We start from the raw sequence: 25,419 nt of genomic DNA on the forward strand, positions 1-25,419 counted from the left end.
CTGCAACCCTTCTTTCCCACCTGACCTCTTTCAACGTTACTTGTCTTAACTCAGGTGTATGTTACAATGTTCTGCCGGCATAGCTATATCAGTCAGAGATGTGAAAAAATTGCACTCTGTAGCTACAGGAGCTACGTCACCAAAGCCTCATGTTGGGATTCTGTTATACCAGGGGCAGGCAATTATTTTGGGTGGAGGGCCGCTTACTGAGTTTTGGCAAGCCATCGAGGGCCACGTGATAGGCAGCCAGGGGCAGATAAATATTAATTTTCTAAATTTTTTAGGGGCCCCGTGGGCTGGATAGAATGGCCTGGTGGGCCACATCCGGCCCCCAGGCTACATTTTTCCCACCCCTGTGTTATACTGGCAGAATTGGGATTCTGCCTTGAACACTGGGGCAAAGTAGCCTACCAAAAAGAAAAGCCAAGTTGTGCTTTCGTATTCAGCATCTACACAGACAAGCTTGAAAAAACCTTTGTTCTGTCAGCATGAAGAAATCTCTTGCTTTTCTGCAGAACTGGAGATAGTGGATGATGGATACTACCTCCGCAGCATCCCAGCTGTTGCAAGGACTCCAAGGACCTTAAGACCACAGCAACGTATAAGAAGGGTTGCTTTACTTCTAAAGAAGCTTCAGTGATGACCACCTGCTTTTCTCTAGTAGCACCCATCCTGGCATTCTAATGAAAGCAAAACATGATTCTTTAATTATTGCTTTTCTGTCTGTCTGAGGAACTGGGTCACTTGGAGAGTTAACTCTTAAATTTCTCAATAATTTAGGCAATGACCATCTTAGATGAATGATGGAAGATGAGTGAGGTCTATGCCATGGAATTCTTCAGACATTCTTGAAGCATTTTTCCGTACTTCTCAAACCCACCCAAATACTCTGATGACAGAGGCCATCACTTACCTCCTGCATTTAAGGGCAATAAAGTCCATCTGAAGAAAAGTCTGCCTAGGCTTCTTTTTACCTAGTTTCCAAGGTGTCTGGAGGAAGCAGCATTATTTTGAACCTGAAAGCATCAAATAAATTCATGGGAGAAAAAAAATTTTTTAATGAAATCTCTGAAGGCTCTCTGGTCAACTTGTTAATATCTGTATGCCAGTGGAAAGCATATCATCACATCTCAATTCAATCTTCCTATGGAAAACATAGGAGACAATCCATTATCAGTAAAGTGTACTACCATTTGGCCTTGTTACCTCACTCAGACTATTCAAAGAACTAGTGGTCCTGATAATTGCTCATATAAATGAAAGGTCATGTATATTGTAAACAGACCCAATCAAGAAAGGGGAAAAACAAACTAGGAAAAGAATGTCTCTTTTAAAAGGCCACAGGTAAGGAGCAGTCTCAAGAAAATTTGTAGAACTTTTTAAGGCAGAGATGTCAAAGATCCATTCCATGGGCTGGATCCAGCTGCTGGAAGCTTGTCATCCTGCCAACAGGCCTGGAAATTTGGCATTGGGGAAATGGCAGCGCTGTTAACTGCCACAGGTCTCATAGCTGCTGCAGCCACTGCTTGTGTCCCTATTGCTCTGTGCTCCAGTTCGAGCTCATGGACCAGCTCCATATTGCAGATCTGGTCTGTAGGGAATTGTGCTACTCCTCAGGCCCACAGGGCCAAATGAGTTTGACAGCCTCTGTATTAGGACATTAGTTCAACAACAACAATAGCCTCCAAACCCTGTCCATCTTGTCAACAGAATTCAAGCTTATTGCCCCTTATGCCAGCCTAATCCCCCTTTCCTGCCAATACATTCTAGGGTGTTTCAGTTCCAAAGGCCCCTGCTTCGTGTTACATATATTATGCAATTTACTGGTTAATTATGCAATAAATTCAGACCAGCCACACACACAAGCTAGACTGGCCCCAACTGCAAAGTAATTATCACACAATTAATTAATTGGTTAATCACAGAGTAAATTTAGATCACATATGCAAAGTAATTATTTCACCATAAAAGTGACTTCATCTGTAAAAAGAGCCAACCAGCTACAAAGTTAGTGCTTGAAAATGTGTAACAACTATATAGCTGATTTCTGTCTTGGCTTTAATTTGTACATGTAGCAGGGCCCAGAGAAACCCCTGAAAGGGTAGCATGTTCTCTCATACACATAGCCATTGTTTAGCTTGGACAGACTCAACAGTCCACTGGGGCACAAAATACATAAAATCAGAACCACTAACTGATGAGACATTACAAAAACATTGATTGACAGAAAACATCAAATGCAAAATGTCTTGGTTAATTCTTGGACGTAAGGAAGAACTTTACAGTCTGAGCCCCCAAGACCTGGAACAGACTGCCGCCAGAGGTGGTGCAAGCACCTACTCTGGATTCCTTTGAGAGTCAATTGGACGTTTATCTTGAGGGGATCCTGTGACCCCAGCGGACTTCCTGCCCCTGGGGCAGGGGGCTGGACTCAGTGATCTTCTGAGGTCCCTTTCAGCCCTAATGTCTATGAAATCTACGTATATGGAATTCATATGCATAATACTCCCATTGAGTCACCCTCAAGATAGAGTGTTAGAATGGCAAAAATACATTGATCTTTCTTCAACATGACTTTTCAACAGTCTTTCAGAAAGCCAATTAAACTCTTTTTAAAAGAAACTTTCTTGGGATGCTAGATTCTTGCAGAGATTTTGCTGCTGTGAGATTCCCTCTGAGATTGCTTCCAAGGTTTTTTTCTGTCTCTTTCTGCAGACATTTTTTCCTGCTTACATTCAGTCCTCCCTGGAGCACTGGACCTTCCAACACATTTCCTAGCATAGCAACCCAACACACTCTTAATAGGGATGCCAGGAACTGGCATGCAGAATTCATCTAGCCAGTCAACTGGTCCAAAAACATCTGTTCCACTCCCACTCAGCTTGAACTATAAATTGGCTACAGCTAAGACTTACACACCTGGTCCTGCAAGCCCCTCCCAGGGAGGTGAAACAGTGTAGTTACCTATAGATCAGATGTTTTCAACCTTTTTTCATTTGTGGACCCCTGAAAAATTTTGAATGGAGATGCAGACACCTTTGAATTGTAAGTGTGGGCATTCACTACTTTTGACTGATCATGGTAATTTTTTGCAGACCCCTTAGACATAGTCTGCAGATCCCCAGGGGTCTGTGAACCACAGGTTGAAAATCACTCCTATCACACAATGACTGTTTTTTCTGAACAAGGGAATGACACCGATTTGGTTTTCCACAAGTTATCTGCCTGAGAGCCACCCTGTCTACATTCTGTACTTGAGACCTAGGAATTCTTTCCATGAGGTCATATTATGGCTGGTGAAGTGTTGCCACACCCCAATATTTATCCAGCCTTTATTCTATTTCTCTGAATACTCTGCACTCATCATTTCACCCTGCACAATGTCTGCAGGGCAGTTTGCATGCTTCATAGCAGATCTAGGCCCTGGCACTGGGTTATATGGCCTGTGGGGCTCCCCACTAGTACATAGGGTGTCTCCCATGTGTATGCACAGCAGCATGGGGCCTGATCCTGGTGTATGGGACTCACAGAGGTGGGTATAGGGCCCTGATCCCAGCGTGCAGGGCTGGGCGCTGCCCCTGGCACACAGGGCCAGGCAGAAACAGAATGAAGTAACAGCACATTGGGCCAGGTGGAGGTGGCACAGGGCCCTGATCCTGGCATGTAGGCTGTGTGAGGGTGTCATGGGGCCCTAGGAGCCTATCCAGATGCATGGGAGTGGCATGGTCCAGTCTTGGCATGTGTGGGGTGGATCTGGCCCATGAGCCAGCCCTGTCCCATTCCCTTGGCCTGCAGGGCCAAAACTTTGAGCACCACTGTTGTATAAAAACAGATATGGTATAACTTTGTTTTCCATCCAACAGTTAAACAAAAATGCCTTGAAAGCATCACTAGCTAACTAGGAATTTATACTGAAGAAACAGAGCAAAAGGCTTATGTGGTCTGGGATCTGTCAAACCTATCAAGCCAAAAAATTTCCTACTTCACAGTGGAAAAATCCTTAACATCCTGTGAAGAAAACTGGAAGCTTAACACATGATCATCTCTACTTAATTTTTTCAGAGACCTCAAATTAAGCGTATGGTGATGATGACAAATTGTCTGTTGTAGAATTCCTATCCATAGGAACATGCCGTGTCTATTTAATTAGCTGGTATGCATGCATGTTTCTTTGTTACTAAATGTATACATATTAAGGCCTTCATCCCACAAAGTGGCACAGAGTCCCAGTGAAATCAGTGATGCTCCATTCTGGTACAGCAGACTTACAGAAAAAGCTTTTGTGTATGCATAGATCCATTTTGTAAAGAGGGCACATAAGGTGTGACTTGCAAATATGCAAAATGGGTAATTTCAAGCAAGTGAAAATTCATATCTAGTGTTTGAAACTATTTGGAATTTAAGGGGAAAAAATTCATCCTAATACTGATCACCCCAATTTTCAGCCAAGTTTTTTTCTTGCTCCAGTTTAGAGAAGAGCAGAATATCAGGCTTATAATGGAACCTTGATTATAATAACAGTGGAGAGAGATCCTCTTCCATTATAAGGACCTGCACACACAAAAATGTTGTTTTGTTCAGCCATGAATTCTTGAGCTGTTGGAAATGGCTCTGAATGTCACGCTGTTGCAGTTGTAGAGGCTTGAACGTTCCAGAACTGGCTTTGTTCTTTACACGTTCCTATTTCATATTTCCAAAGCAATACACTGTGCATGCCTCTTCCAAACATTAGTTTCAAATTTGAAGTCCACAATCCATTATCTTGCAATCCATACCCTGGCCAGTAAAAATCAGGTATGTATTTCTTCATTTTCATTTCCTACTAATTGTACATTTTAATTCTGTTATTAAATTAACACTTTCCATTAGATTTTTTTTTTCTCTTTTCCTAGTCTAAAATACATTTATATTTCTGCTGTCTTAGGGCCTGATTTAACCACATCCATGCATGTTGAATAGCCCATATAAGGAATATTGTTAACATTGGCATTAGAAGGCAACTCCTTGAGTAAGGAACTTTAACCACTTTAACCCTTTCACTCTCAACTATTTATAATATATTACTAATTCTTTTGTACTTCCATTTAACTTTATTTTAGTTAAATAAGTGCCTTATCTAGCCCATTACCTTTCCCTTTCAGGTTCTTTTTTCTCTTCATTGTTTTCTTTTCTAGAGAAATTGTTTCTTCTGACCACTTAGTTACACATAGACTATAATTCTCTACAGCTATTTGCAGAACAAAAAGACACTTTCTTTCTCCTCACTGGTCTTTTCATTCTCACTTTTGTTTCTGATTGGCTGTCTTGTCTGCCTGTCTTTAATAATAGCCAGTTAATACTTTCTGATTCTAGGACAAGCTCCCAGAGAATTAGTTATCCAAATTGCCACTTTAGAGGTAAATGACAAACATTTAATCCAGTTATAGACCAAGGCAAGAGGGTAGAACTTGTTCACCACACCTTACTAATCATATAAGACTATCACCTTACAAAGCACTGGAAAATTGCACATAATTCCATTTACTTTTCTAGAAAAAGTAATTTTTACATGTCCTGTGGAATGGTTCAGCTTTTCTCCAAACTTAGTTCTACTCGTTTCATTGCTGCATTGACTCTCAGTTTCCTAATACCCCAACATTTTCACATTGAAATGTATTACCCTCTTTCTAAAGTTTTAAAGTAGCTGCCATGAAAATATTTACAGACTACTTTTGTCTAATTAACATTATCAAAGTATTCCTAAAATTAGTGAAGCAAATTCTGCTTTAGCCTTTGTTGTTCTCAGTTTGAAAATATACTGAAACGATGACCATTGTCTGAATCTCTTTTTTTTGGTACTTGAACTAGTCTTCAAATAGGCATTGCCATTAGTACCGAACTGTCCTATAGCTCTATCATAGTAATTTCCTCCCAACTGGCAATAAGTAAACCTTGGATGCCTTTTTCTCTGCTTGAATTCTCTGTTTTCTGGATTGTGAAATTGTCCTCTGCATAATTTAAGAATTATTTCATGATCCATGGTTCACAGTGTTTGTTACCCTACAGATGCCTAGACAGTTAATGACCTCTATGGCTGCATCCAGATGAATGTAGCCATGCAGTATATGGTGCTGCAGACACGTCTGTAGTGCCATATACCGCACATTCAGTTGTTCTCCACACTGCAACGGAACAGCACAGAGGATTCTTTGATCCCTGGATATCCAGGGGTCAAAAAAACCTGCGGAGAAAAAAATGGGAGTGGTGCACATATGGGCAGTGCGTGCCATTCAGAAGCAAAACTGGGCTGCCCGGAGCCATGCTGCAGCTGCTAGCCAGGCTCTGTGTGGCAGAATTGCCACTGCTGCAGCCCTGGGAGGCTCCCAGGACCCCGGATAAGGCTGCTGAGGCCAGACCAGTACTGGCCCCAACCTCCCCTACTACGCTTGGGGTAACTTGCCATGTGCCAGAGGGCAAGTGGCACAGGCATTCCGTGGGGATTAGCATCAGCACACCTTGTGCCGCCACTGCTAGTTCTGCCCCGGGAACCAAATGTCCACACCATGTGTGGATGCAGCCTATGAGTACAGTTCTGTAGTTTCTTGTCCCTCAATAGTTGGCTCAGACATTTTTCTCTCTTCTACCATGAGTTCAAATTAGCATAAGTCCCTTTCCCAAGGAACAAAAGCACAAGGAGTATAAAATCTTCCCCTCAGGATAGTTACATAAACATCTGGATTCTCCCCACCCTTTTTCCACTCCCCCAATTTTATTATTCTCAAAGCACAGAATCAAATGCTTGGCCGCCTTCTCTTGTTTGTGTGTGCATATTCCTGTGTGTGCACGTGCTCTTAATTTTTTCTTCTGGCCAAGGAAAGGAGATAAGAAAGCTGAAACAAATTCTTTTTTTTTTTTTTGAAGAAAAGAAAAGGTGTTTAAAATATGAGGCAAACAGAAGACTCTTATCCTACAGGCTGGAAGTTGCAAAGGCTTCTCTTGGAGGTGGATCAGTTCTTATCTCCCTAGTCCTTGGCGTAGGCTTCCTAAGTGTCCCAGAAAAGCCCGTGATCAGCGTAGTCCTCCTTAATTCCATGCATATGGGAAGTATTCGTGGTTTCTCCTTTGCCTTCCCTTGTCTTCCCAATCACTCTACACTGAGAAAGGAGGAACTTTACTACAGGCCCTTTAGCTCAATCTGTGTATATATGGCTTTTCTCTCCTATAACTCCGCAAAGAAGAGAGAATTCCTGAGAGGCAGGTTTATCTCCAACTACCACCTTATGGGCCTAGAGGGTTGTTATATGTTCCTATGGCTTTAGAGATGCTAGAACAGCTATTGTAATACATTTTGCTTCTGCCTTAGAGGTTCAGCAGCTAGGCAATAACTACTCACTGCTTGCTGCTGCAAGAAAGTTTTCTGATGTAGCAGGTGAGTTCCCCTTTTGACCTCAGAGCACTGCATGGACTTATGGTGGAACCTTTTAAATAGCCCTTTGTCTCTATTCTGACTCAAACCTCTGCAAGGAATCCTTTCCTCTCTGCATGCATCAAGTAGGGAGACTGTTCTAGGTCCAAAACGCCTGAACTCCAAGGACTAATCAGACTGCTAAGACAGAGTCTGCGTAAATTAATGCTAAGACTCTTTTGTCAGTCTTAACTAGAAGCTCTTGTCAATATTGTTGATTAATTTACATTTCCCCAGACCTGTGTTCTAGGCCTTCTTTATAAAAGAGGAGGCTTGAACCTGTATCTTTTTGACTTCCCAGCACAGTTCTCTACCCACCATCCCCCATGTTAGTCATTAGCCAAAACGTTCTCTGCTCTCCAAGGAAAACACGAGTCTCCTGCTTCCTGGGCAAGTGCCCTAACCACTCAGCTATTGGGGCTAAAAGAGTCATAGAGCTGGCTCTCCCTCCTCCAGCATCTATTACCCGTTAGCAATAGACTTCTGGTCAACTACGTTTTCATTATTTACACACGCGCACACACACACACACCAGTGTGCATGAAAGCTGCATACTTGCCCATCCACTGAGTAACCTACCACACATGCTCAGTGTGTGTACATGTGCTTAAACTTCCATAGTGCAGGGGTAATAGAACTGAATTTGTGTGTAAGTGCAACAAATACCATCTATGTAGCTCAAAAACTGCCATTTGGGCACATGAAGGGAAATAAAAGTCTGCCCTTTTTCAGGGGATTTTTTTTCATCTCCAACACAGGTACAATTGTGGGTGGACATTGCTTTTTCCTCTCTTAAAAGTAGAGATCAGCATAGTAACAATTTTGGCCACTTTTTGGAGTAAAAACTTTGCTCTATAGAGAGTGTTTCCTCTCCATTAATCATTTCAGGGGGTGGCTGGCTCAAACCCAGGATAAGGGCACTTTACCACTGTTTCTAAAACCAGAAAGTAGTTTGTCTTTTCCAAGAGGGCTGACAGTGACTGTACAGCTAGCACATCAAAATCAAAGTGGACTTTATAGATTCCACATAGAGACATATCAGTCTAACACTGTAAGATACTCAAGGCAGTCATCTGTTCCACTTTTATGGCTGCCATAATTTAACCTCAACCAAAACTTGGACCTTCATGTTTCTGGAGGATGATCATGAGGTAAGCAAACAAGCCAAATGGTCTAGTTCTTCATGATACCAGTTTTAATTGTGCCCATCTGCTGGATTGTGCTGGATCTGCTGGTCTGTTGGGACTTCCACATTTGGTCATAGAACCATTTAAAGGACTGGTGTGCTTATTCACCTGTAAAAGAGAAGGTGAGTAACACATTACTAAAACAGAATAAACTTGAAGAGCTTGGTTAAATGACCCAAAACTGTTTAGAAAGGGGGCAGGGGAGGCTAAGGCTTCCTACATTCACCAAATCTTATACACTAAGGGTGTCCTTTCAGAGCTTTCTTTGTCGAAAAAATCCTTTTCAACAGAAGGAAATCAGCAGCCCTTTAGGTTTAGGAATTATTCACCTTTGAAATCAAACCGCAAGCACATCACACTTCAGGAAGGATGTGGAGAAGCTTGAGAGAGTCCAAAGGAGGGCCACGCACATGATTAGAGGTCTGAAGAGCAGGTCATACGAGGAGATGCTGAAAGACATGGGACTCTTCAGCCTGGAAAAAAGAAGACTTAGAGGGGACTTGGTTGCAGCCTATAAGTATGTATGTGGTTTACATCAGAGCCTGGGGGAGTATCTGTTCACCAAGGCACCCCAGGGGAAGATAAGAAACAATGAACACAACCTGCTTGAAGATCACTTTAGATTGGACATAAGGAGAAATGTTTTTATGATTTGAGTGCCTATGGTCTGGAACAGACTCCCTACAGAGGTGGTACAATCACCTAACCTGGGGATCTTTAAAAACACAACTTGATGCACACCTTGCTGGGGTCATCTGACCCCAGCAGTCTTTCCTGCCCAAGTGCAGGGGGGCTGGACCCAATGATCTTGTGAGGTCCCTTCCAGCCCATAACATTTATGAATCCCTAAAGCAAGAAATGAAGCAGTTTTACCAAGGATCTACTGTATTTCCTACAGACTCAGGGTGGTGTGCTATTTCGTGGGATATGTACCTTTCCATACACTTTCAGTAAGTGTACAGAATGGTTGGGTTAGCATTCACCGAAAGAAGTCCCTGTCCCTACTGGTAACTGACACAATGCTAGTATTTTGTTAGTAATAACCACATTACAATGGCTTCTGCCAGATGTGTCTGCATTAGACTTTTTTTCATAAAATATCCTGAAATTGTGGCCATGGATGCCCCCTGCCCCCCACAGGTGTGCTAGTCACAGATAGCAAAGACCAGTGTTTTAATCATAGTCTTGTTTAACTCTGCTCAGAGAAGATCTAGATAATGCTGTAGTTGAAACTCTGGTGGCCTTTTCAATCTAGGAGTGCCCACTAGTGGATCACTAAGACAGTAGCAAAGAAATTTCTCTGAAAAAAAGTCTGTGAATGAAAACTGTTGTATGAAGGGAAATGACACTCCTTACAGAATATACATGTATTATTTTTATAGTTAAACTAAAGAAAGATTAGGTAGAACATCATTGCCTTTATATATGTAGTTAATGCAGCACAAGAAGGAAGTTCAGTTACCTTTTTAGGTAGATTTTTATGGGTTATTTGTTCTCTGTTTTCTTAATAGAAGATATACATCAATAATATTCCTTAGTATTTAATATTTAAGTTAAAATAGGGCAGGAAGCTAAAAAAAAAATCAAGTAAAAATATCTCGGGTCTAGAAATATTCAAGAGTAAACAGCTGAGAAGAATAGGAATTAGTGAGATGAAAGATCTACTAAAAATATAATGGAATAATTCTGGAGAAACCAAGGTTTCTGTAGGTGACAAACTGGGAGGCTCAACATGTGAGCAAAACTACTGGGTAATCAGTGATGAAATAATAAATAGAAGTAAGACTGCATACATGGCAAGGATTGCTTATAGGGCAAAATGTAGGAGCTTGGGAGTTCTCATTTACAGCCTACATACTGACACAGCATCCCTCATTTTTTGTTTCCACACAGTCACAGGCAGTTCCAGAAGCAACACCACTTGCAAAGTAGCTAAACAGTATCTTTGTTTCAGTTAAGATGTTACACACTAAAATTGAAAGACAAGCATAATTTTAAATCTACTTTTTCTTCATAATTTGTCTCAGGAGACTCCAAACACAGCAGTTTTCATACTTCATATCTCAGAGGTTTCCATTTTCCAAACTTCTGAACACAATAAACAATAATAGTGGAATATGGAAGAAAATGGAGCTTTAAATTTCACTGCATACATGGGATGCTATATTCTTAGAAGCTATCATAGGCAATAATATTCAATATAAATGCTAAAACAATCAGAAAAACTTAATGTCTAAATCTGAAGGTGAATTTCTTAGGAAAAGTTTTCTGGAATTGTATTCTGAAACAAATTCAGATAAATCAGTCTTTCAAAAAATGTATTTTCCATAAAGTTTTTATTCTTCCCCTTTAAGATTTCAGTATCTTTTTTTAAGGTTTTAACCAATCTACAAGTAAAAACATCTACCTTAAAAATATTATTTGTGAATTTGTTATGTTCACAGATTCATAGATGTTAGGGTCGGAAGGGACCTCAATAGATCATCAAGTCCGACCCCCTGCATAGGCAGGAAAAAGTGCTGGGTTTAGATGACCCCAGCTAGATGCCTATCTAACCTCCTCTTGAAGATTCCCAGGGTAGGGGAGAGCACCACCTCCCTTGGGAGCCCATTCCAGACTTTGGCCACTCTAACTGTGAAGAAGTTCTTCCTAATGTCTAGTCTAACTCTGCTCTCTGCTAGCTTATGGCCATTATTTCTTGTAACCCCCAGGGGCGCCTTGGTGAGTAAAGCATCACCAATTCCCTTCTGTGCCCCCATGATGAACTTATAGGCAGCCACAAGGTCGCCTCTCAACCTTCTCTTGCAGAGGCTGAAGAGGTCCAGGTGTCCTAGTCTCTCCTCATAGGGCTTGGCCTGCAAGCCCTTAACCATACGAGTGGCCCTTCTCTGGACCCTCTCCAGGTTATCCGCATCCCTCTTGAAGTGCAGCGCCCAAAATTGCACGCAGTACTCCAACTGCGGTCTGACCAGTGCCCGATAGAGGGGAAGTATCACCTCCTTGGATCTGTTCGTCATGCATCTGCTGATGCACAATAAACTGCCATTAGCTTTTCTGATGACTTCGTCACACTGCCGACTCATGTTCATCTTGGAGTCCGCTAGGACTCCAAGATCCCTTCCTGCTTCCGTGCCACCAAGCAGGTCATTTCCTAGGCAGTAGGTGTGCTGGACATTTTTCCTCCCTAGGCGCAGCACTTTGCTTTTCTCCTTGTTGAATTGCATTCTGTTGTTTTCTGCCCATATGTTCAACCTGTCCAGATCTGCTTGTAATTGATCCCTGCCCTCCGGTGTGCTGGTCTACAGAAACAAAGTGTGGTCCATGAGAGGTCATTTCAAGCATACATTTACAGTCACACAGTTCTTTATAGTAGTAAGGCTTTAATCACAGTTTGTGAAAATGCAGTGAGCAGAGGCACTGGAGAAAATAGACGAGTCTGCTGAATTTGATGACTATTGAGCACTACACAGACCCAGGCATTTTTACCTTTTTTATGGAGTTATCTTTTTGTGTGAACAAGTCCTTCTGGCTTAGCAGGGGTGATTCAGAGGGATAGGCTTCAGTACACTGAACTCTGGCTCCATGTCAACTAAGCACTTTTGAATATGCACTGAATCAGGCAAAATGCAATTTGTCTCCCAATCTACACACCATCTCACAGAGGAAAGCGGACTGGACACAGATTATTTAAATAGCTTAACGGGGCACTTTGGCAATTTGGCCTCTGCATTTAACCAGTATAAAATAGTAATACATTTCTAATTAGGCAAGGGCACGTTCTCACAGTATTACATGCTGTTGTTAATGTAGCCTTTGATTGTTGAGCACTTTTTAAAAAGGACCACATTTTGGCAGCTTCTGTAAGGATGCCATCCAGATTGCTAAAGGGATGCTACCAAACCTTAATCAGGATGATCCCAAAGCTTGCTAGATTTCCACAGATCGTGTTAATTATATTTGAAGTTTATGAAATGTCATCCTCTTGCATGATCATGTCATGATAACATAATCAAGCAGTAAAAAAAAGTATTAATTTGGAAGGTGGCATTGAGGTATATGTCTCTGTTGTCAGTAAGGAGAAAATAATGTGTTTTCTGATAAATTTTCTGAAAGGGTAACCCCACAGTATAGTTACCTCAAAAGTAATTATACTGCTGGCACTGCAGCCACATCCAGCCCCAACTTCATTGGACCAATCAGCTTTCACTTCTCCATATCGCTTTACTGATCCTTGTTTGGATTAACTCTCATTTGTGCTGTAATTGCCTGCTCCGGAAAACAAACTTTGAAAGCTCTGTAGAATCTTACCCCACTATATCAACTGAGATGCCAGAAGATGGAGCCAGAGAGCAATTTTTTAAACAAGGAGCCAGCGATGATGAATACAATTTAATCTCTGCTCCAACCCATGAAGTCAAACCGGATTGCAGATGAGCAATGAAAGAAGGTGCTCTAGTATGCTGGCAGTGAGAGTATCTGGACCTTGGTTCTGCTGATTGTAACCATGCCAGTAACTGCTAATTCCCAGAGCTATGCTGACACCATATAACAGGTAAATGCAGAACAGTACTATCACTAACACAAGCTATGATCATTTTATTCACATTATCAACCCAGGAATAAAACCTATACCAAATAGAAAAGGCCAAAACCAGTGGACTGAAGAACATTTCAGTTTCCAAGCAGATATAACAAAATACAGAATAAAAGTAAATGAACAAAAATGATGAGGATCATTCCTGAGAAGCAAGGATTAAATTATGTTGATGTGATATAAACAAAGGTTCACTTTCAGGTGCAGTCTGCACTGCTAGGCAGACAAAGTTCTTTGGGAAAATCCAATAACTTTTATTAAACCAACTCTACACCCCTGTCTGCACTACTATAATATGGAACATTTTCAGTTAAAATTTGAACAGTCAGGAGCAATGAAAAATTGGCTATTGCTCTTTCTCCCTCTCTCTTTCTCTTGTATCTTCCAAAAATAACATGCCTGTTTTGGATTTTTTTGGTCTATTTGTTTGTATCCTCCAAGAATGCCATGCCTATAACTGAACTTCCTGTTTCACAATTTACAGTAAGAAAACAAATCCTTGGATGTTATCAACACTCTTTATTTTTTTCCAGTTTTGTTTTCAGAGATTACTAATATTTATAAAAAAAGATACAAGCCCTTCAATGCCAAGAAGAGAGGCATGTAATGATTTTCTTTTCAAGGGGCATACACTTTTTAAGAATGTGCATGTGAAATACTAAGTAAACACACAATGTTTGGTGTTCGAATTTAGATCCAGTACTTTCTGCCATGTTTACATAGAAACAATTTAACCTATGCTACCCAACCAGGAAAAATAGCCAATTTTTCACTAATATGAAGAACAACATATTTGTTACAAAAACAGGTTTTTCTTGCTTTTCTTTCAAAATGATTAGCTAGAGAAACTATACACTGGGACTGTCCAATGCCTGCAAAGGGGCTCATTTGCAGCCCCACAGACTCTCATCTGGCTTTCACCCCTTATGTTAGTTGGCTAGGAGGCTACTGAAATCCCTCGTCCAGTAGTGCTATACTTGGGGATAAAATCAAGGGACAACTTATGTTCAAAGAATAGAAATCTGAGGGAGTTTTGTAGTAGGTTTTAGCATGTTACTACTTTCCTGTGATTCATATTCCTGCTTATTTTAACAAACCTGTGGCTACATCTGGAACCTGCTTACAGGAGGAGCATGGAGAAAACTTTGTTTTGATACTATGTGGAGTTCCTCTTTTATATTTTGAAAACACTATGGTTTACGCGAAAGTGATTAAAGCCCAGGCCTATTTTAAGGTTTCTTCCCCAGCTCAAGCAATGCTCTACATCCTGAAGATATACTCTCACTTCTTAACTACTTGCTTCTCTCAAGACCTCTGACTGTCAGTAGGCATGTCTGCATGTGCTATTAGCATGCGGCAATAAACTCCGGCACATATCATTCTGGAGTTTATTGTTCCTGGGTGTGCTGTTTGAATGTGTGCCTAGGACCACAACACATTGACCCAGGTCAGAGCAGCCCCAGCTGGCAGGGAGCCCACAGGGGTCAGCCTGCCATCCCAGGGCTGCTCCAACCCAGCTCTGTGGTGCAGAGGGGCTGGCTGGAGCACAAGGGTGGTCGAGTGCAGGGCTAGCCAGCAGGCAGCCCTGGCACTGAAGATTGCTCATGCCCTAGCCAGCTGGGTCAGCATCTACACGTACACTGCTATGCACAAAAAAACTCCAAAGTAGGGCAGTACTTGTATTTAAAAACATTACCCTGCTACTGAATTAATAAGCTTCTTGCGGCCTAATAGGGCTGCATGTGTAGACACCGAGACAGTAAACATTTTATGTAGGTGTGCCCTATAACTAATCTTTTGAGAGAAGGCCTCTTTAAGGCCTTTACTCTTGTGTCTACAGTGCTCCCAGCCATTGGCTCTCTGAGAATAATGCCCAGTTCAATTGTTCAACTCAAATTCCTTCAATAAAGGCTTGTTATGTTTCTGCTAGAACACCAAATATATATATTTTTAATATATATTTTTTTTAAATCAGAGAAAACTAGGATCCCTATACATCACAAACAGCAGCACAGGCAGTTTCCTTTCTACATGCACTTAACCCAGAATGGCAAAGACCATTACTGATGGTACAATTGCATCTTGTTCATTTAGCACCAGCTCACTTCCTGGAACTGCTCAATTTAATGTAAAGAAAGTTTATACGGTTAATATGATTATGAGGTTATGCAATGTGAATGTGTCTTCAAGGAAATAATTTGAAACCACAAATTAAGCCAGTAATAACCCACCAGTGATAATGAATTCAGGCAAGGTCTCTCCCTTTTTCCCTATATTGCACCCCCTGATTTAAACTAGTAACTTAAAGGCACAAAACTTTATATAATACTCCAGCCCGGGAATCACTTTTTAATTACAGTTTCTTGGTGACCTTTCTATTAATTGTTGCTTCCCAAAAAGTTGAGATCTGGGCAAGAGACTAAAAGTATCACAGTAAAGTTCATTGAATTATTTTTCTGTGCAAAATAAATAGTATTATTGTTTCCGATATTAGGCATGTGGAAATTTATTAGGCATTATGGAAACATGAAGAAAGGCATGGTCCCTGCCCTGAAGAATTAGTTTTCTATTCATCTGCTTCTTAAGTATCTACTGGGCATCAGCATATGTTCCAGATGAACAATGGGCATGTTTACGCAATCATTAATGCACTATTGTTACAGTGCATTACATTTAGCACCTCTAATATGAGGTTCTAACTAAATGCGCAATAAGTGGCGCTACTGCACAGTAGTGCCAGCACACAGTCTTTTTGTGATGCTTAATGTGCAGTAGACTATGCATTAGCCTGGCTTTTTGCCATGATCGCTAAAGCACAGTAGACTTAGTCTACTGCACATTAAGTGGCTCATATAGATGCATCCAATGAGTACCCTATTTGCCTACTCTGTTGCCAATGTTCTGGATGTTGATTTGGCAGGAAAAGGTCAACTGTTACCCTTTTGTTTTTCACCTGTGAAGTATCTAGTTTGTGCTTCTACAGCTGACAGTATTTTGACATGAACTGCTCAATAAATATATCCAGGTCTAATGGATTGATAACCTTCTCAAAATTTATCTACTCTCTGAGGCAGCAGTGCTCAATTTCCATGAAAAACTAGTTTCTGGTGGCTAGCTGTGGCTGAACCTAAAGATACAGCTGCAATAATTTCTAAAAAGCATGTATGTAGTAAAAAACAGTGACCAAGACATATTTACTGTGTTTTTTCAACATTTTTGCAGGCTTTGACTGCCTGGTCTTAAACAACATAGACCTCAAGAATAAATGCATTTCACTGGGCTTGAGCAGCATGCGAACATAACTTTGAGCAAATTATTTGACATCCCTCTGCTTCAGTTAATCCACCTGGGTAAAAAGCAGGAACTTGCTGAAAACCAGATGCTGCAATTATGTTGAGTTTCTCTAGGGAAAGCTGATTTCCAGTGGTGAGCCTTCAGCTCCTCATTTGGGAAAAAAGAAAGCTGAATCACAAAAACATTCTATCATCAATCCATATTAATACTGCAGTGGTGTTCCTGCAATTGATTTTACATGCTGGATCTGTATTTCATTCCATCCTACCTCAACACTCTGCATAATTTTTGAGACTCACTCAGATAATGTTTTCTATATCCAATCAATACAATAACCTTTGGGTAAGACATAAGAGCAATAATACAAAAAAAAATATTAGTACTGATGGCCTTTGAATTTAATATGGAATGACTGTTAAAATGCTGGAAACTTTAAAAAATGTTCTGCTAATTAAACTCAAACCTTCAGTTACAAAAAGATGAAGGAAGAACATTGTATGAACTTAGACAGCAACCCCATTTTTGCCCTCACAATTGTTTTTACAGAAATGGCCATTACTATATGAACACTTACAGAATGGCCAGAAAAACAACTGTGAACCTCTTACACTTGTAGAATTAGCTGATGGTTCTGGGTAGAATAGCATGAGATCTTTATAGAAAAAAAGAAGTTTATTTACTTGGTAGCATTTTTCTGGTAGACTATTTTTCTTGAGCTGTTTAAATTCTTCTTTTCACCAAATTCACACCACTGTGGGTCCTAGAAAAGCTGTATGGCATTGTTTCCCAGTAGTTACTAACAACAGGCTACCATTTGCCAGCTTTGATGTGAAGAGATGTCAAATCTACAAGTGCTCCAGATTACTTAAAATATCTAAATGTACCCTAACTTAAGTCAGACAACTGAGGGCCCCATTCTGCAAAATACCTCCACTCAGACAGTGTTGAAGGTGCTTAAATGTTTTTCATGCCAGGTCCCCTGTTGTGATAAAATGAATAATATTGGACAACACCCAACTGGTGTTATTGGATGAAGCCAGATCCTGTGATTCTATACAAGGCAGTGCAGAAGCAAAAAGGCAGCATCCGCAGCTAGTTCCAAACTCAGCTGACTTTCTGTACAACCCTAGTAGCAACTGTGCTTAGCTATAGCCTCAGTGAAGGGAGATTGTCCTGTTGAGAGAAGTTCTCAATCAGCCAAACTGGAATCTTCACTGTGGACATTATCTAAGGGAATTAACTGGATAAAGGTCCAACTATGGCCTAGCTGAACAGATCACTCCTTCTTAAATACTGATTGCTGTTGAAAACCGCTCATACAGAAAAAGGGAGAAAATCTCAGGATGCACACTGTCTTTATATCTGGCAGGATGCCAGGCAAGAACAACTGAGGTACTTTCTATGAGGATTAAAATGAGAAAAAAGCTGTTTCTGTATTCAAATAAAATTCCTTGTTCAAGTTTAGAAAGCAGCAAGCCTTTCACTGCCAGTATTCTTGCAATGTGTGTGAGCTGATCTTGGCTTCTGCAGCTTTCTCCTCTTCCACAGATCTTCTTCTCTCATGAACCACTTTGCTTCTTAGCCACAAACTCAGAAACACTTTTTCTTGTTGTTTTTTAAATAATTTGCTGAGGCATCCATCCTTCAAAACTGTATCCATTTCTGCCCTACCCATTTGGTCTTCTTCACATGCTGACTACTTCATTGAAAGTGTCAGATGAGCAGGGACCCTAGTTTTCTCTGATTTAAAAAAATCCCCAATTTTCATTTAAAGAAAAGTAACCCCAAATCAACATGTATATACTAGTGGTGTTTCATTTTAATCACAAAAATATGTGGATTTGGGGTTACTTTTTTTTAACCAAAAATTGGAGATTGTTTTTGTCACAACCCAGTTAATCAGTGCCCATGCCACTAGCAAGAGATACCATTCAAGTAGTCAACTAAGGGTTAAAAAGAAATCCTTGCCAGACATTCCTGAAAACAAAATGCTGGCGGAGAACTGTAGGTAATTGGTCAGCTGAAATAAAATGCTAGCAAAAACTGTATATAATTGGTCAAGAAACAAGCGTAGATACCTCACACGTAACATACTAGAAACCTAACCCACTACCTTGTAACCTGATAGCAAACTGAGAACACAAAGAACTGCTGCTTGCCAGAAAATTAAAGATTCCACATAACAGTTCATCATTGGGTATCTCCGTCAGACACCTCTGTCTATAAATAGTTTAGCAACTTCCGCAGTCGGAGAACCCCAGAAAAATCTCTGAGGAGAGACCCGAGTCCATCACCAGAGTAGATTGACGGTCTGAACAGCTGTCAATCTCTCCCCGTCATAGTTAATTTTGACGTAGTAAAGCCCTGCAGGCTCGATACCGTTCTCGGCGCGCTTCGCTAGGTGCTGCAAGCTCTTCCAATCTCCATTTCAAAAATGAATCAGCACAGACCCACACTTCGCAACACGTCTACATGGCGCTACAAGCCAATTCCGACGAACGGGCCCCTGCAAGAAGCCCTTGTCGCCCTTTTACAGCGACTTGAACAACAGGGATGCATAAAACCAGTGGCCGCCAGTACTCCACACTCCAAATAAACTAATTGTCGTGAACCCAGTTACTGCTCTCGTTTTATATTTTTCAGGTCTGGCAGGGAGCGCGACGGCCATATACAACAGCAGCCCGTCACAAGAGCCACCGGAACATCAGGCCGCTCCGACCTGGCACGCACCAGACCACCATGGGGGCGTCTATCGTGCTGATCCTGTTGAGTGTTGTTGTCACTTCGGTGCCTTCTCCGGACCCTGGACCCTCCAACTCGATCCTGTCTCTCCTGTCGGTTTGGGCCAACATCACTGGATCCGATAAAGAGTCGGGACTTACTGCATGCCTACGCCTTCCTCTTTGGGAGGACTCTTCTTGGCTAATGTATTTGTTAACACCCCTAATTACTTTGTTGTTACCCATTTGTTATATTGGTATTCCCAATGTGTCCCTTCCTCTAGAACACCAAATCACGTCGATGCAAAAAATTGCAGCAAGAACCAAAACGTCGCAGGACTAGGAAAGGGGTGGTTAGCCGACCTTTTCGGCTGGATGGGATGGGATACATCATCTTGGTTAATGCATTTACTAACCCCGCTTATTACCTTGTGCTTGCCATTAATTGCGATAGCCATAGTTGTGTGTTTAGGTTGTTGTATCTTGCAGCTCATAAAGAAACAACTAATGATGCTTTCTGCTTTTGTATACACCCGCTGGCCATTAGATAACTCCAATGACAACGAGTATGACGACGAGAACGAACTATAGCCAAAAGTAAGTGGTCACTTGCTGTGCCATGGGCAAGGGGGCATGTCACAACCCAGTTAATCAGTGCCCATGCCACTAGCAAGAGATACCATTCAAGTAGTCAACTAAGGGTTAAAAAGAAATCCTTGCCAGACATTCCTGAAAACAAAATGCTGGCAGAGAACTGTAGGTAATTGGTCAGCTGAAATAAAATGCTAGCAAAAACTGTATATAATTGGTCAAGAAACAAGCGTAGATACCTCACACGTAACATACTAGAAACCTAACCCACTACCTTGTAACCTGATAGCAAACTGAGAACACAAAGAACTGCTGCTTGCCAGAAAATTAAAGATTCTACATAATGGTTCATCACTGGGTATCTCCGTCAGACACCTCTGTCTATAAATAGTTTAGCAACTTCCGCCCAGTCGGAGAACCCCGGAAAAATCTCTGAGGAGAGACCTGAGTCCATCACCAGAGTAAATTGACGGTCTGATCAGCTGTCAATCTCTCCCCGTCATAGTTAATTTTGACGTAGTAAAGCCCTGCAGGCTCGATACCGTTCTTGGCGCGCTTTGCTCGTCATCGCTTGATATCGTAACCCGACCTTATACGCTCAACTGTAATCGATGCAACTGTAACGAAACAAAGTCTCAGCCTGCATCGCACGTCACTATCTGGGCGACGTAAGTAAACAATCTGCTGTAACCAACACGCGCCTGTGCCTGGTTAATTCCACCCCATCCATCACTACCTGCCTGTCAGGTGGGGGGGGGGGGGGGGTCAGAAAGCAGCTGCCGGCGCTGCTCTGGTCTCCTACAGTTTTAAATCAGAGAAAACCAGAATCCCTGCAGATTTCATAGATTTCATAGACATTAGGGCTGGAAGGGACCTCGGAAGATCATCGAGTCCAGCCCCCTGCCCAAAGGGCAGGAAGTCAGCTGGGATCATAGGATCCCAGCAAGATAAGCATCCAGTTTGCTCTTGAAGGTGTTCAATGAAGGTGCTTGAACCACCTCCGGTGGCAGGCTGTTCCAGACCTTGGGGGCTCGGACAGTAAAGAAATTCTTCCTTATGTCCAGCCTGAAATGGTCTTGTAGTAGTTTATGACCATTCGTCCTCGTCATCCCTTGGGGCGCTCTGGTGAACAAACATTCCCCCAGATACTGGTGGTCACCCCTGATAAACTTATAGGTGGCCATCAGATCACCCCTGAGCCCCCGCTTCTCCAGGCTAAAGAGCCCCAGGGCTCTCAGCCTGTCATTGTAGGGTCTGCTTCCCTGACCTCTGATCATGTGCGTGGCTCTTCTCTGGACTCTCTCAAGCTTCTCCACATCCTTTTTGAATTGTGGAGCCCAAAACTGGACGCAGTACTCCAGCTGCGGCCTCACCAAGGCCGAGTACAAGGGGAGAATGACGTCCCGGGATTTGCTTGAGAAGCATCTATGGATGCAAGCCAGCGTTTTGGTCGCTTTACTAGCTGCAGCATCGCATTGCAGGCTCATGTTCATCTTGTGTTCAATGATAACCCCCAAGTCTCTTTCTTCCATAGTGCTAGCCAACATAGCACTGCCGAGCCTATAAGGATGCTGTGGGTTTTTCTTCCCAAGGTGGAGAACCTTGCATTTATCGGCGTTGAACACCATCAGATTCTCGTCCGCCCACTTGCTGAGCCTGTCCAGATCAGCCTGGATCATCCGCCTGTCTTCTGGTGTGGATGCTTTTCCCCAAAGTTTGGTGTCATCGGTGAACTTGGCCAGTCCGCTTCTAACTCCAGTGTCCACATCATTAATGAAGATGTTGAACAGTATGGGTCCAAGGACAGAGCCTTGGGGGACCCCACTGGTCACAGGACACCACGATGAGTGACTTCCATCAATTACTACCCTCTGGGTCCGACCACGGAGCCAATTTTCCAGCCAGTGGATCGTGGAGGACCCAAGGCGACAATTGGCCAGTTTCTCCAAGAGGCGATCATGGGAAACCAGGTCAAAGGCTTTTTTGAAGTCAAGATATATGACATCAATCTCTTCTCCCTTGTCCAGGTGATAGGTCACCTGGTCGTAGAAGGAAATGGGATTAGTCAAGCAAGACCTGCCCACAACAAACCCGTGCTGGCTATCCCTTAAGATGTTGGCGTCGGCCAGTCCATTAAGGATGGCCTCTTTAATAAACTTTTCTAAGATCTTCCCTGGGATAGAAGTCAGGCTAATGGGCCTATAGTTAGCCAGATCCACTTTCCTCCCTTTCTTGAAGATAGGCACCACATTGGCCTTCTTCCAGTCTTTGGGCACTACACCAAAGCACCAAGAGTTTTCAAAGATCAGCGCTAGAGGCTGCGCTATGATGCTCGCCAGCTCCTTGAGTACCCTGGGGTGAAGATTGTCAGGGCCGGCTGACTTGAATGTATCCAGCTTATCAAGATGTTCCTTCACGAAGTCAGCATCAATGAAGGGCAGGGGATCACCCTCACCCAGACTTCCCTGTCCCGTAGCGGGCATGGGCGTCCCATGGGACTGATGAAAGACCGACGCAAAGTACCTATTTAATAGGTTGGCTTTTTCCTGGGCGTCAGTTGTCAATTGCCCCATCTGGTTCAGCAGGGGTCCAATGTCACCCCTGCTTTTCCTCTGGCTCCCCACATATCTGAAAAAGGACTTTTTGTTGTCCTTGATGCTCAAAGCTAGTTGGAGTTCAGTTGCAGCCTTGGCTTTCCTGGTATTCTCCCTACAGGACCGGGCCAGTGCAGAATAATCCTCCTTGGAGGTGACTCCCATCCTCCATCTTTTGTAGGCCTTTCTTTTTAGCCTCAGGAGGTCTGCTAGGTCCCTGGAGAGCCAGGGGGGCTGCTGTGCCCTCTTGCTGCCTTTCCTACGAGATGATATTTTAAAATTATTTTTGATGTAATGTGTGTAAGACATCTAAGTAAATATGTATGAAAATAGTGTAGCTCTATAAAGTTCTCTCACTACATATACCAACTGTCAATATTGCAGAAGACAACCAGCTAAAGTTTTACTTCAGCTTCTGATTACCACAATATCATAGATACGGTTACATAAAGTAGCCAGCCGTTCCTCTGTGCAGGGGGGCATTTTGGTGTTACTACACAAACAGAATTTGGCTGTAAAGCAGATGGGCATTGGCTCAAGGAGCTCATCTCAGTGAAAACAGATCCACAACATGTAAATTTGGTCTAGGGGCTCTTACTCCATCCCTCTCTCCATTCAGACTAGAGTGGTTGTTAGCTGTATTAGTTAATGCCAGGCAGAAGGCAAGAGAGGTTTTTTGAGTGGGCAGCGGTTCTCCACCAGGGTTACACAAGACGCAGTCAGGTGTACAGTAAAGGTGCTCCCACTATGGGCACCACTGCTGCAACCGGGTGAAATTGTCCAGCGCATCAGTGTGTCTGGGAGGAGCATGTAGGTTCAGACTGGGAAGGACTGCAATAGGAGCAGATTCTCCTGCCTGCATTAGATTTATTACTTTCATCTGGCTGTGGTAGAGGCAACACCCTGGTTGAGAACCTGAGCTAAAGCTGCGATAAGCAAGGATCCTGGTTTTCTCAGATTTACCCCCCTCCCCCCCCAATTTTTGGTTAAAAAAAGTAGCCCCAAATACACATTTTTGCCATTAAAATGAAACACCACTATATATATATCAGTGGTGTTTGTTTCACTTTAATCATGGAAAAATGTGGATTTGGGGTTTCTTTTCTTTAACCAAAAATTGGGAATTTTTTTTTTAAATCAGAGAAAAGTGGGATCTCTGGTGAGCTAAGGCAACACAAAAGTGGTTCTCAATTGTGCCACCACTAAATTTAGAAAAGTTATGGAGAGGTGCCTTGAATTTAAAAAGGTTGAGCACCACTGCTTTAGAAACTAACTGGTTCAGACAGGAGGTATGGTAGGATGGCACCTTACAGGCGAACAGGTTAGGAGAAGCATAAGCTTTTGTAGGTGACACCTTGCTTTGTCAGATCCTTATGTTCCTCTGAACCATTTAGCCTTTGCCACCTTGCCCTGCCTTCTGATTTCTGACTAACATGGCTAGTTACGTCTTTAACTGTTGGAGTGATGTAATAGTGGTGGTACAGTAAATCCTAGGACCATCCCTGCCTTGTAAGAGGCAAAGATTTTTATGGATGATATCTTTTATTGGACCAACTGCACATTTGGGATAGACTTGGACAAGCTTTTGAATGCCACACATGAAAAAGAACGCATTGTATTTGAAAGCTCATCTAAGTCTGTCCAAACCATGCAGCTCACCCTACAAAAGATATCTTTGCCTCTTATATACCTCTAACTTTGTGGTTCTCAACATTGTTTTGACTTGAGGCATCCCGCATTAAACTGCAGCCACTCCTCAGAAAATTCCATTGCAAAAACCCCCACAAAAAAACCCTCTGAATATTTTTAACTGTGGATTCCTGTTTGAAATCTTTGGGTTTAGCTTGTGAATTGTGCTTGTGCACCTAACAAGGAATGCTGCCTGGCCTCCCAAGGAAGGATTTCAAGGCACCCTGATGAAGAATGGCTGCTCTGACTGGCTCAGAGGCAGGATTTTTTTTTTTTTTTGGAAATATTTTTGTATTCCAGGACAAATTAGGCAAATCAGTTCCGAATGCTCTCGACTGAGCAACGCTCAATCATTCAAACACCATATGTGGCATTACAACAGGCAAGTTTCCTCCAGCCCACACTTTTCAGCCTGGGGCTTCAGATACTCCCAAATCCATCGGTGGGCATCCTATGTGCAGGCGCAAACCCAGAGTTTTGGATTTCAAATGCCCCGGAGTCTCACTTGCCCTTAACCAAAGGTCACAGGAGCAAGCTAGGAAGGAGTCCCCCTTTTCAGTAAAGTAGGCTTGTAGCTGAGATCCTCCCACTGGACACTGACCAGGGGGGAGCTAATTACAAGACTCACAGGGCGCCCTGTCTGCAGCGCATTGGACAGGTGCACCCTCCACTACACATTACCATTTAAAGCCATCTTGGTTGGGGTAACGCACCAGTGCAGGGACTACACTTGATCTTAGTCCATGAGACCTTAGAGGCAACCACCTTCTCCCTCAAGGGCTGTCAATGGAAAGCAGGGATTGAAGGGAATTGAAATGCAAAGGCCTAGGGAGGGGGAAGGGGAAGCCCCCTCAGAGGCGTGAAGAAGGTGGTTTGAATAGATCCAGAAGGCAGATTGAGAGCCACGGGTTGCAAAAGCCAGGCCAGGTACTACAGCAACAGGGGCTGTGCGAGCAGGGCTCGAATTACACTTGCATTCTTGTGGGGTCTGCAACAAATAAATTAAACCGGTTCATTGATGAAGCCCCTGAGAAGAAGCAATCCGATTGGAAACCCCGCCAGGTTATGATTCTCAAATCCTACAGGGGGGTCTCGTCTCTTATGGAGGGGGCTCAGCTCCCCCTTAATTCTTACTCTGACCGGGAGCACCAAAGCTGCGCCCTTTGCTCACCTTCCCCCGCAGACCTAGAAGCAAAACCCACCGCCTGCAGCAAGGAGCGAGACTGGACTCGGGCTCGCCCTTCCCAGCAGGAACTTCCCCCGGGCGCTCCCCCCGCGCGCTCCCCCCGCGCCTGCGCACAAACCA

General features: G+C 42.7%; 2 long non-coding RNA genes across 3 annotated transcripts in view; one reads left to right on the top strand and one right to left on the bottom strand.

Annotated features, from left to right (window-relative positions):
- LOC109284116 (uncharacterized) overlaps positions 1-20,524 on the top strand; it is a 26,981-nt gene extending 6,457 nt beyond the window's left edge. For both annotated transcript variants that reach the window (XR_009463890.1, XR_002091446.2), the window contains exon 2: positions 516-20,524. This is a non-coding gene — a long non-coding RNA (uncharacterized LOC109284116). The remainder of the gene's footprint in view (positions 1-515) is intronic.
- Positions 8,617-25,376, bottom strand: LOC109284121 (uncharacterized). Its single transcript, XR_002091459.2, has 3 exons — positions 25,285-25,376; positions 8,961-9,104; positions 8,617-8,739 (listed from the first exon to the last, which is right to left on the bottom strand). It is a non-coding gene; the product is annotated as an uncharacterized LOC109284121 (long non-coding RNA).
- Positions 25,377-25,419: the final 43 nt, after the last annotated feature.

The sequence above is a fragment of the Alligator mississippiensis genome, chromosome 1 (assembly GCF_030867095.1).
Source record: "Alligator mississippiensis isolate rAllMis1 chromosome 1, rAllMis1, whole genome shotgun sequence".
Classification (NCBI taxonomy): domain Eukaryota; kingdom Metazoa; phylum Chordata; order Crocodylia; family Alligatoridae; genus Alligator; species Alligator mississippiensis.